Genomic DNA, 10,877 nt, shown 5'->3' with positions numbered 1-10,877 from the left:
TTTTAGGGGCGCCTGGGTGGCTCAGTCGTTAAGCGTCTGCCTTCGGTTCAGGTCATGATCCCAGGGTCCTGGGATTGAGCCCCGCATCGGGCTCCCTGCTCTGTGGGAAGTCCGCTTCTCCCTCTCCCACTCTTCCTGCTTCTGTTCCCTCTCTCACTGTGTCAATCTCTGTCAAATAAATAAATAAAATCTTTAAAAAAAAATTCTCACTTTGTCTCAAGATTATGTTTTCCCAGGAGTGCCCCGGGGGCTCAGTCCGTTGAGCATCTGACTCTTGTTTTGGCTTAGGTCATGATCTCAGAGTCCTGAGATCAAGCCCCATGTCAGGCTCTCTATGGAATTCTGCTTCTCTCTTTCCCTCCCTCTGCTTGCATACTCTCTCTAAAATAAAAATCTTTTTTTTTTAAGATTATTTTCCCAGAAAAATAAAATCATGTTAAAACCAGTGGTTTCATTCCTGGACTAACTACTTATTCTGCTGAAATGCTGCAGATTTATGATGCATATTAAACTGGTTTTCCTTCTGTCTGTAATGCTCTACTTTAAATTTAAGTAAATGTTAATTAGAAGCCAAAATGATAGCTAGAACGTCATCGAGGTAGCCAGTTTCAAAGGAATACCTGAAATCTTAAGAGGCTTTAGAAGATTTATAATACTTTGTGAATGAAAAGTGTATTTTCTTTTTAGTTTGCCACTAAACAACACACATTAACCACAACTGGTAAACCTTGAAGCTATTTGGGTGATTTTTTTTCAAATAGGGTTAATAAATTGGTCCAAGGATAGAGTTGGTAAAAAGAAAAAATTGCATTCATATTGGCATTATTATTGATCAGCTTGAAGGGAAATCATGCAATTAGTCACATTACCAGTTTTGATACCTATGCTTACGTCAGCATATATACTGAGAACTGAGATTGGAATGTTTTAAATAACCTAATCATACACTTCCTAAAGTATGTTCTAATTAAACCTTGATTAATGTGGAAGCTGAACTGAGGTTAATTCAATGAGTTTATTACAGACCAAGGATTCAACTCTGGGTCCATGAGCCCTATGGATTTAAACTTTTTTTTTTTTTTTTTAGAGATTTATTTATTTATTTTGGAGAGTGTGAGCCTGGTGGGGGGAGGGGGAGAGGGAGAGAGAATCTGGAGCGAACTCCCCACTGAGCAGAGCCCAAGGCTGGACTGGATACCATGACCTGAGCCCAAACCAAGAGTCGGACGCTTAACCAACTAAGCCACCCAGGTGCTCCGGAACTTCATTTTTAAAAAATTTTTATTTTCTTTTTAAGATTTTGTCAGAGCACAAGCAGGGGGAGCTGGAGGCAGAAGGAGAAACAGGCTCCCCTGCTGAGCAAGAAGTCCAATGCAAGACTCGATACCAGTTCCCTGGGATCATGACCGGAGCCGAAGGCAGACACTTAACCGACTGAGCCACCCAGGAATCCCAGAACTTCGAACTTTTTAGTACATCTTTCATAGCTTTCATTTGAATCTCATAGGCATTATCAAGATGCTTCAGAACCACTGCTGTAAGGGTCCCTGGGTGGCTCAGTCGTTAAGCGTCTGCCTTCGGCTCAGGTCATGATCCCAGGGTCCTGGGATCGAGCCCCGCATCAGGCTCCCTGCTCCATGAGAGGCCTGCTTCTCCCTCTCCCACTCCCCCTGCTTCTGTTCCCTCTCTTGCTGTCTTTCTGTCGAATAAATAAATAAAATCTTTAAAAAAAAAAAGAACCACTGCTATATATATACCATTAAGGTGAGAATTAGAGACAGGCTAACATTAAGTATGTAAGAAGCATCTCTGATAAGCAGTGTGCTACATTTATCTACATTATCATATATCCTCCCAATTACACTGTGAGATTAAGTGGTTTTACCTTACAGATTACTTAACAGGTTCTGAGACAAGTGACACATCCATAACTACAACTCCTAATGGAGAGCAAGCTACTAGTTTGGTTTTAAATTCTTTAGTATTGAAAAAAAAACTACAAATTCATGATGAAAAAATTCAAATTTATTACAGAAATAATTTAATAAATCAAAGTGACCTATAGTATCTCCTCCCAGAGATACTTTTAAGAGTTTAAGGCATCCTTTCTCTGTATCTTTTTTCTGTGCATGTAATACTTTAATGGTCATGTCAGTATACAAATATGCCAAAACCAACCATTCCCTAGAAAGTTTTGAGGTACTGAAAGGAATGTTTTTAGAAACATGATGGTAACAGTTTTTAAAGGGCGCTAGAAATGTTAGCCTATTTATAAAATTAAGGAAATGGTTCAGCTTTATCTAAAAGCCTAGACCAGCACTGATTGGAAGTAAAGTATTTTCTTTTTTTTTTTAAAGATTTTATTTATTTGAGAGAATGAGAGAGACAGAGCACATGAGAGGGGGGAGGGTCAGAGGGAGAAGCAGACTCCCCGCTGAGGAGGGAGCCCGACGTGGGACTCCATCCTGGAACTCCAGGATCATGACCTGAGCCGAAGGCAGTCACTCAACCAACTGAGCCACCCAGGCGCCCGGAAGTAAAGTATTTTCAACAAGCCATTAATTTGACAAAATGTATTAAGATATGAGACGGGGTGATTTGGGGAAAATCTGAAGTTTATGAATGGCCCTGAATACTACGTACACTTCACTGTTCTATAGTCACTGGTAAATACTCTTTAACACAAAATTCCATTACCTGTCACAAAATCAGAATTAAGGTTTCTCTGAATCATTAGAATTATAGCATCCTATCCACCACCATTCAATTTTTACAACCACTCAGAAGGTTCTGGGGACACAAAGATGTCCTGTAGGGGCAATCTATAACTACAGGGTGATTTTTAAATTTTTTGAGATTTTATATTTATAGTGTTTTAATAAGTAGACTAAAGGCATGGGACTCAGTAATAACTGGCTAAACTACATAAAAGTATTTTGATTGACATTTGTTTATAAAATGCAGATGGAAGGGAATGAAAGTAGTAAATTAAAACACCTTGTTTTTCATCTGAACTTCACTTCTGACAAAGAGAATGTATCCATTGGGTACATATCTATTTTGTAAGCCAATTACTCCAGCTTCAAGTAACCCTAATCCAGTTTTGTGTCACATTTTTCATCTTTATAAGGGCGTAAAAAATAGAAACTACTTTAAACTCCTAAAGAATATGTATTCAAAAGAAATTCAAAGTCCTATTTGCCTTCCAATGGAGTTTGGGCACCAATTATGCAACCATGCTTTGGTAAGGGTTAGTCGACCCCCACTCCCCACCAAAAAGAAGGTAACGTTAAAATCTCAAACCAGACTCAGTTAGTAGGCTGGCTATTTTTAACATCCTTTTGCTTTAATTTTTTGGCAATTCCATAATCACCTAAAATGCAAGCCACTAAATCAAACGCCATCCAGCTCTCCGGTTTTTTAAGCAGGTCACAAATGTGTTGAAGCGATCAGCCACCTCATTCTCTTAGTAATTACCTGATTCTACAACTGGAATGTCCTACTGAATAAATCTTGTCTCCACACTATCTTACCTTTACTCAGCCTTGTTGTCAAAGCAAATGAACAATGAATATTCCTGAAAAGACTAGTATTGCCAATAGTTTAGAAAAAGTCTGGGTGAGAGTTACAAGAAACTATTACCTAAACTTCACAACTAATTTGTAGCCATTCTTAATAGTTTTGGGGAGCCCAAGTCAATGCTTTTCCCGCCCTCTTCACTTTCCTTTAATTCGCAACACAAAGACTAGGGAAAGCAAACGAAGGCAGCGACACCATTACAGCCCACTTCAAATTTAGAACCTAAGCAACATGAAAGCACCAAAATATCCGCAGTGTCTCCCAGCAGAGACTAAGACAGACGACCGCCCTGTTGCCAAGCTCTGTCGGAGTTTCGGCAGGGGGAGGAGGCCCACTCCCCCACCAAATGATGCCGCGGCGACTTGAAAAGCGCGGGCAGGCTTCGCAGCCAGTGACCGGCATACAGCCGCTCTTGGGAAAGCAGAGCCCTCTCCCCAAACCAAAGGCCTCAGCTGGCACCGAGAGCCCCCAGGGAGCGGTCAGGCGTCTTTTTCTGTCCTAGCCCTCCCTACCACCTTCCTCCCAACGGGGCGACACTCGGCAATCCCTAAGCAAAGCCCATCCAATCTCCAGAACGCGCTCCAGGAAGCCCACCGGGAGAGCCAAGGCCACCTCCTAGCCCCTGTGGGGAAAATGGCGCCTGTCACCCCATCTCCCTCCCGGCTAGTCACAAGGACCAGCCTCCCTCCCTCGCTACAAAATGGCGCCTCCCGCTGGGGCCCCAGAATCGGCATATATCACTTGTCAGCGAGGCGGTATCTCGCTAGTATGAGCGGTTCTGCCAACCAGTCAGACACAGGAACTTTGATTCCGCCCTTTGCACGAACCATTCAGGCGCTGGCTGCAAGGCCAGACGAGGCTAACGTCACGGAAAGGGGGCGTGAATAAGGCGGTCTCCTTTCGCGTCGCCTAAATTTGAGCCAATGGTAAGCAGGAAGCGTCTCGTGAGTGACGTAATGATCACCCAATGGAGGCTGGGGGCGGGGCCTCAGACTCGCTATGCGGGTTGCGGGGCCTGGGGGCCGGGCGGCTGTTTCCTGTCCTGGTGCATGGTGGTCGGACGAAGGAATTGTTGGAAAATTTTCTCGGAGGTTCGTATATAAATGTGTTTTTACCCAGTGTGCATTATTCTCCGCCCGGCCGCCGCCCTCAGCGCGGCGGCGCGGGCCCTCTCGGGCCCGGGCTCTGACTCCGGCTGCTCAGCCTTCGCCGCAGGCCCTGCCGATCCTACGGCCGGCCTCGGTAGCGGCGCCTGGGCAGAAGCGGAGTTTATTAATAACCCGCGGCCGCCACTCTGGGGCGGCGGAGCTTTTCTCGCTGAGGACGCACCCCCCCCCACTTGTCTCTGCGCGTTGCGCCCCGCCTGTTCCCCTCAGGGGACCGCCGAGGGGAGGGAGTGAAAGAGAGGAGGGTGGAGCCCTCGGGAGCCTGGCGGCGCTTCTCGGCTTGACCTCCGCGCGGGGCGAGTCCCCAGACGCCGCCGAGGCAGAGCTCCTCCGGCTGGGACGCCGACGCCGGGCCACGGTCCGCACCAGGCCCCATTCCGACGTCGGCGGCAGGACTGGCCCAGGACCCGCTCAGGATCCCGTCTGCAGATCGCACCCAGAATTTCCTCCCACCCATATCGTGCACAAATTTCTTGTTTCTCTCACTTTTTTTTTTTTAATTTTTAGGTTACTGGGGCCTAACATCGAATATTAGAAGTTGTCAGTTTTATCATTGCCCTTTTTTCTCGGTTTTGGCCAGAGTTAACGAATCTTTCAGTTGCTTTGTCCTATATTACTGTGGAACGTGAACCAATTTTTATTCCCTCCCCTGTTGATTCTTTTAAAACATTTTTTCCCCCATTAACGAAGCTAAGCAAAAAATAGGAAGAATACCATTGCTAAACCCATTATTTGTTTAAAATCCGCTTCAGCCTTTGCTTTGAAGTGTTTAATCAGCTGGTATGATCAAGTAGGGGTGTGATGAAAAATTGTAGGTTCAAGGTTGTGGTCTTTTTTCTGAGTGTTACTAGAAGATGCATGTTTTGCTGAGTTAAAAATCTGTGCAGTATTTAATGTTTGCTCTTACTGGATGCCTAGTTTAAGTTCATTATTAAAGTGTTTAGTAAGAGAACAGGTGATGAGATCACTTAAGATAAGATGCATAACTAATTTTATCCAGGTGTATTTTAACTACTTGGGAAATTATTTGGCGGTTTACAGATACCTGAGTGGCTATTTTTTCTATAGCACCCTTTTATTTTTTAAAAATATCTTTATCGATATACTTTATATACCTTACAATTCACGCATTTGAAGTATGTAATTAGGTAGGTTTAATAAATTTTGTTGTGCCCCCGTCACCACAGTCCATTTTAAAACATGTTCATCACCCCAAAAGAAACTACCCGTTAAATTACTCCCCATTTACCCTTAAACCTGCCCCCTTCCCCAACCACTAATCTACAGATTTGCCTATTCTGAACATTTCATGTAAATGGAATCACACAGTATGTGGGCTTTGTGACTGGCTTTTTTCACAGCATATTTGCAAAGTTCATTGATGTTATAGCTTGTGTTAGTACCTCATTTCTTTTTATTGCCAAATAATATTTCATTGTATGGACCTAAGTTTTATTTAAACATTCATCTATTGATGGACATTTGAGTTTTCACTTTTTGTCTTTTACGCTGCTGTGAACATTTGTGTACAAGCTTTTGTGTGGACGTACGTTTTCTTCTCTGTGAGATTTTTATATACCTAGGAGTAGAATTTCTTGGTCATACGATAACACTATGCTCAACCTTTTGAGGAACTGTCAGATTTTTCCAAAGTGGCTGCACCATTTTGCATTCCTCTCAGCTGTGTGAGAGTTCTCATTTTTCCATATCCTTGTCAACACTTGTTATTATCAGTCTTTCTGATGGTAGTCATCCTAGTGGGTATGAAGTATCTCTTGTGATTTCTATTTGCATTTCCCAATGTTGTTAAGCATGTTTCTCATGTGTTTGTTGGCCATTTGTATGTCCTTCTTTGGAAGAATGTCTATTTGGATCTTTTCCCCATTTTGAAATTGGATTGTCTGTTATTGAGTTGTAAGCCTTCTTTGTGTAAAAGTCTTTATCAAATAGATGCTTTGTAAAATGTCCCTAGCCCTTTGCTGGAAGCTGGGATATTGCAGTGGAATATGCATTCATCATGTTCTTCATGGAATGATGACCTAGCTAGATTGGGGAATTATGCCTCCAACATTACTTTAGCCATTATTACTTATGATGCATATGCAGTTTATGATCATGTTAGGAGAACTTTCTTGGTTGATTGATTGATTGACTGATTGATTTAAGGAGCACTGGGTGGCTCAGATGGTTAAGCGTCTGCCTTCGGCTTGGGTCATGATCTTCTTGTCCTGGGATGGAGCCCCGCGTTGGGCTCCCAGCTCAGCAGGGAGTCTGCTTTTCCCTCTCCCTCTGACTCCCTGTTTGCGCTCTCTCTGTATCTCTCTCTGTCTCTTAAATGAATAAATAAAACCGTTAAAAAAATAAAGATTTATTTATTTGAGAGAGAGCATGAGAGAGCTTAACTGAGCCGCCCAGGTGCCTCAGGAGAACTTTCTGAGTCCTGAGGTTTTTGTGATTACTTAATTTTGAAGTTTTTATCTAGTTCTTGTTTTTGTTTTTGTTTAAATTTGAGGTTTTACTTAGTTCTGAGTCTTTTTGCCCCTGGCTTGCTTTCAGGACATAATGATTTCTTAAAGAGTTGTGTTGTGTTGTGTGGTTGCTCCTTTCTATGCTTAGTGTGCATTCATTTTAAGGGATGGCCTTTATAAGACAGTGTTTTAAACTTTATTGTACTGTCAATCAAAATGATTTTGTTTTTAAGATGGATTTAGACTGAGAAATCTCCCTCTCCCTCATAGAAAAAAAAATTGAAAGCAGTGATACACTTTTGTCCACACTTTTCCATAAATCTAATCCCAGTTTAAAACTGTGCTGCAGGGGCACCTGGCTGGCTGTCAGTAGAGTATGCGACTCTTGATCTCCCGGTCGTGAGTTCAAGCCCCACATTGGGTGTAGAGATTATAAATAAATAAACTAAAATCCCATTATCAACTATTTCATGAAATAAATTATATTAAAACTATGCTGCAGTGGGAACTCTACACTCTTTGGAAATAACTTGTCCATTAATGTGTAGACACAGGCATTTAACGCCACAAACTACTTTTTTTGTACTTAAAATACCACTTTACTTAGCACTTAATTTCCACTAGGCACCGAGTTAAGTGATTTGTTGAGTGGTTTACATATATACATAAAACTATTATCTTCGTTATGAACCTAAGTCAAGTACTAGTGTTATCCCTGTTTTACAGTAAGTCAACTGAAGTTTGGAGTAACTTGTCCATTTATTATACATCAAAGGTATGACTTGAACCAGTGATTGGCTCAAGCCTAGTCTCTTAGCTGAGTTATTCACTAACATACCACATACCTAACTTCTTTAACTTTTAAAATATAAGCGTTTGTAGTTCCTAGAAAGATACAGTATTTTGAATACTGTACATAATATGGGATAGCAGGGAAGTTTTTGTGTTATTTATGCCCATCTTTAAATAACAATGAATGCGTTTGGCCTTGTATTGCAAAACAGAGATTTTTTTTATATAGTGCAGATGTAATGGTCACAAGAAGTTGGAATCATTTAAATGAATGGCAGTTTATATATGCTATATATGCACAGTACAATAGCATATTATAAAAGGTGAGGCATGATGAAAAGAGCATTAGAATAAAAGAAGACCTAGTCTTAGACCTGTTTCAGGCAGTTAATTAGCCATGTCTCTTTTTTTTTTAAGATTTTATTTATTTATTTGAGAGAGAGAGAGAGAGACAGCGAGAGAGGGAACACAAGCCGGGAGTGGGAGAGGGAGAAGCAGGCTTCCTGGGGAGCAGGGAGCCTGATGCGGGGCTTGATGCGGGGCTTGATCCCAGGATGCTGGGATCGGATCATGACCTGAGCCAAAGGCAGACTCTTAACGACTGAGCCACCCAGGCGCCCCAAATAGCCATGTCTTTATACGAATTGTATTCATTTGTTCAACAAATATTTAGTAAGTTTATACCATGCGTCAGGCATTCTTGTAGGCACTGAGAATTCAGGGGTGAACAACAGATGGGGGCCCAGCCATGATAGAACTTAGAGTTCACTTAGAAATTCTGATAAGTACTATGAAGGAGATAGAGTTCTGTGGTAAAGAATAAGGGAATGGTGGTAGAATGGATATTTTAGATAAGTGACACAGAACAGTATGTGCTAAAGCAGGAAGGTCAGCATGACTGGATGTATACAGTGGAGGACATTTGTAAAGCACTCTGCAACATGAGTTATGTTAAACTCATTAGATATTTATTGAGTATATAATCTTAGGTGTCAAATTTTTAAAGACCCATAGAACACAGTTCCTACCTTACTTAGAAGGCTTATGGTCTAATTGGGCAGACTGGACGTGGGATTTTAAGGACTGCTAAGAGGAGAGAGGAGCAGTAGATATCAGGAATCAAGCCATTCAGCCACAAACGAAGTTTGTAAACCTCACCTTCTTCACCTGCAGAAAGAAAACTGGCAGGTTTTGAGTACATCTTGAGTGCTAAGGTCTTCATGTATTTATTTCCTTTCTTACAATAGCCCTATCAGGTGGATATTCTCCCATTTTTTCAAAAGAGAAAACGGAAGCTCAGCAGCAGGTTAATTGCCCAGGAACTGAGCAAGATTCAAATGCGGAGCATACCAGCAAATTATTAAGCCATATACAGATGAAACCTGTGATAATAAAAATGTGATTTGTAATTCCCAGTGACCTGGGCTACAAGCCAAATAGCAGCAAATACTGTAGGATTCAAATGATGACTGAGGTCTGGCTAGTGAGGGACAGAGGCACCGTGGAAGAGCCAGTGACAATTACAAGCTGTTCCCTGTGCCCTTTCTACTTCTCCTACCCCTAGGAATTGTTTGTTTGTCTTTTTATGCCCAAATTTACATACCGTCATTTTTGCAACCCTGAGGCAAAGTTAGGTGCTCCTTACTCTGTTAATGCTTCTGTTTATAGTAACTTTTTTTAAGTAGTTTTATTTATTTTATATATATTTTTTAAGATTTTATTTATTTGACAGAGACACAGCAAGAGAGGGAATAGAAGCAGGGGGAGTGGGAGAGGGAGAAGCAGGGTTCCCGCTGAGCAGGGAGCCAGATGTGGGACTCGATTCTAGGACCCTGAGATCATGACCTGAGCCCAAGGCAGAAGCTTAACCGACTGAGCCACCCAGACCTCCCACCACTTGAGTTTTCAAATGTAGATACTAGCATATACAGATATTTATATACATTTTTTAAAAACATGAGTACAGTCATAGCATACTCTTCTGCAATTGCTTTTTCCCCCACTTGCAATATATCTTGTATATATTTCCTACCATTTCATATTTATCCCATTCTTTTTCATGTCTGCATGTTTCATTTATGGATGTCCTATAATTTATTCTTTTGGGTGCACTTTTAGATTGTTGACTATTTTTTACTATTGTAAATAATAATACAATGAACTTTGCACACTTGAGAGTGTCTAATAAGTCCCAAGAAGAATTACTTGGTTGAAGATTTGCGTTTAAAGTATTGATAGTTGTTCTAATTGTTGTGGGGTTCCCCCCCCACATTGTGTTTTAATGACCTTTTTTAAAAAATTTTATTTTTATTATTGATTAGAGAGAGAGTGAGTGAGAGAGCATGAGCAAGGGGAGGGGCAGAGGGAGAAGCACACTCGCTGCTGAGCAAGGAGCCTGACACAGGGCTTGATCCCAGGACCCTGGGATCATGACCTGAGCTGATGGCAGACAGCAAAGCTTAACTGTCTGAGCCACTGAGGTGCCCCTAATGACCTGTTTTCACCTGTGTCCCACCATGGAATGAGTTTCTTAAAGTCAAACACCACTTCTTTTTTACCTCTCTGTATCTCTAAAAGCTTGTGTGCACACACACACTTAATATATATACATATGTGTATACACATATTCACATGTATGTATAACACACATGTGTACATGTATACATATACTGCTCAAAATATCAGTCCTAGATATTTAACATATTTCTTTTTAGTAGTTGATCATGGTAAACGTAAAGACCTAAAGGAGAATAATAGGAGATGAAATTCAAAAAGTACATGGGAGCCAGATTGGAAAGTAGGCTGAATGTCAGACCAAGGAACTGGACTAGTACAACTATAAATGATCATAGGGGGAAATGTTCAGATCTGG

At 41.5% G+C, this 10,877-nt stretch overlaps 1 protein-coding gene across 3 annotated transcripts in view; it reads left to right on the top strand.

Moving 5' to 3' along the window:
• The first annotated feature begins 4,586 nt into the window (after window positions 1–4,586).
• The window catches only part of ZNF143 (zinc finger protein 143), a 65,422-nt gene continuing 59,131 nt past the window's right edge, over window positions 4,587–10,877 (top strand). For 2 of the 3 annotated variants that reach the window (XM_025894263.2, XM_025894262.2), the window contains exon 1: window positions 4,587–4,670. The gene's annotated coding sequence lies outside the window, so the exon portion shown is untranslated. Of the gene's footprint in view, window positions 4,671–4,718; window positions 9,917–10,877 lie in introns of those variants that run through there. The other variant, XM_073882929.1, reaches the window with a different exon arrangement.

This window comes from Callorhinus ursinus, unplaced genomic scaffold, assembly GCF_003265705.2.
Source record: "Callorhinus ursinus isolate GAN/ISIS: 27379988/994484 unplaced genomic scaffold, GSC_fseal_2.0 scaffold49, whole genome shotgun sequence".
Taxonomy (NCBI): domain Eukaryota; kingdom Metazoa; phylum Chordata; class Mammalia; order Carnivora; family Otariidae; genus Callorhinus; species Callorhinus ursinus.
The sequence above is the reverse complement of the archived record's forward strand: the minus strand, read 5'-3'. Positions and strand labels throughout refer to the sequence as shown.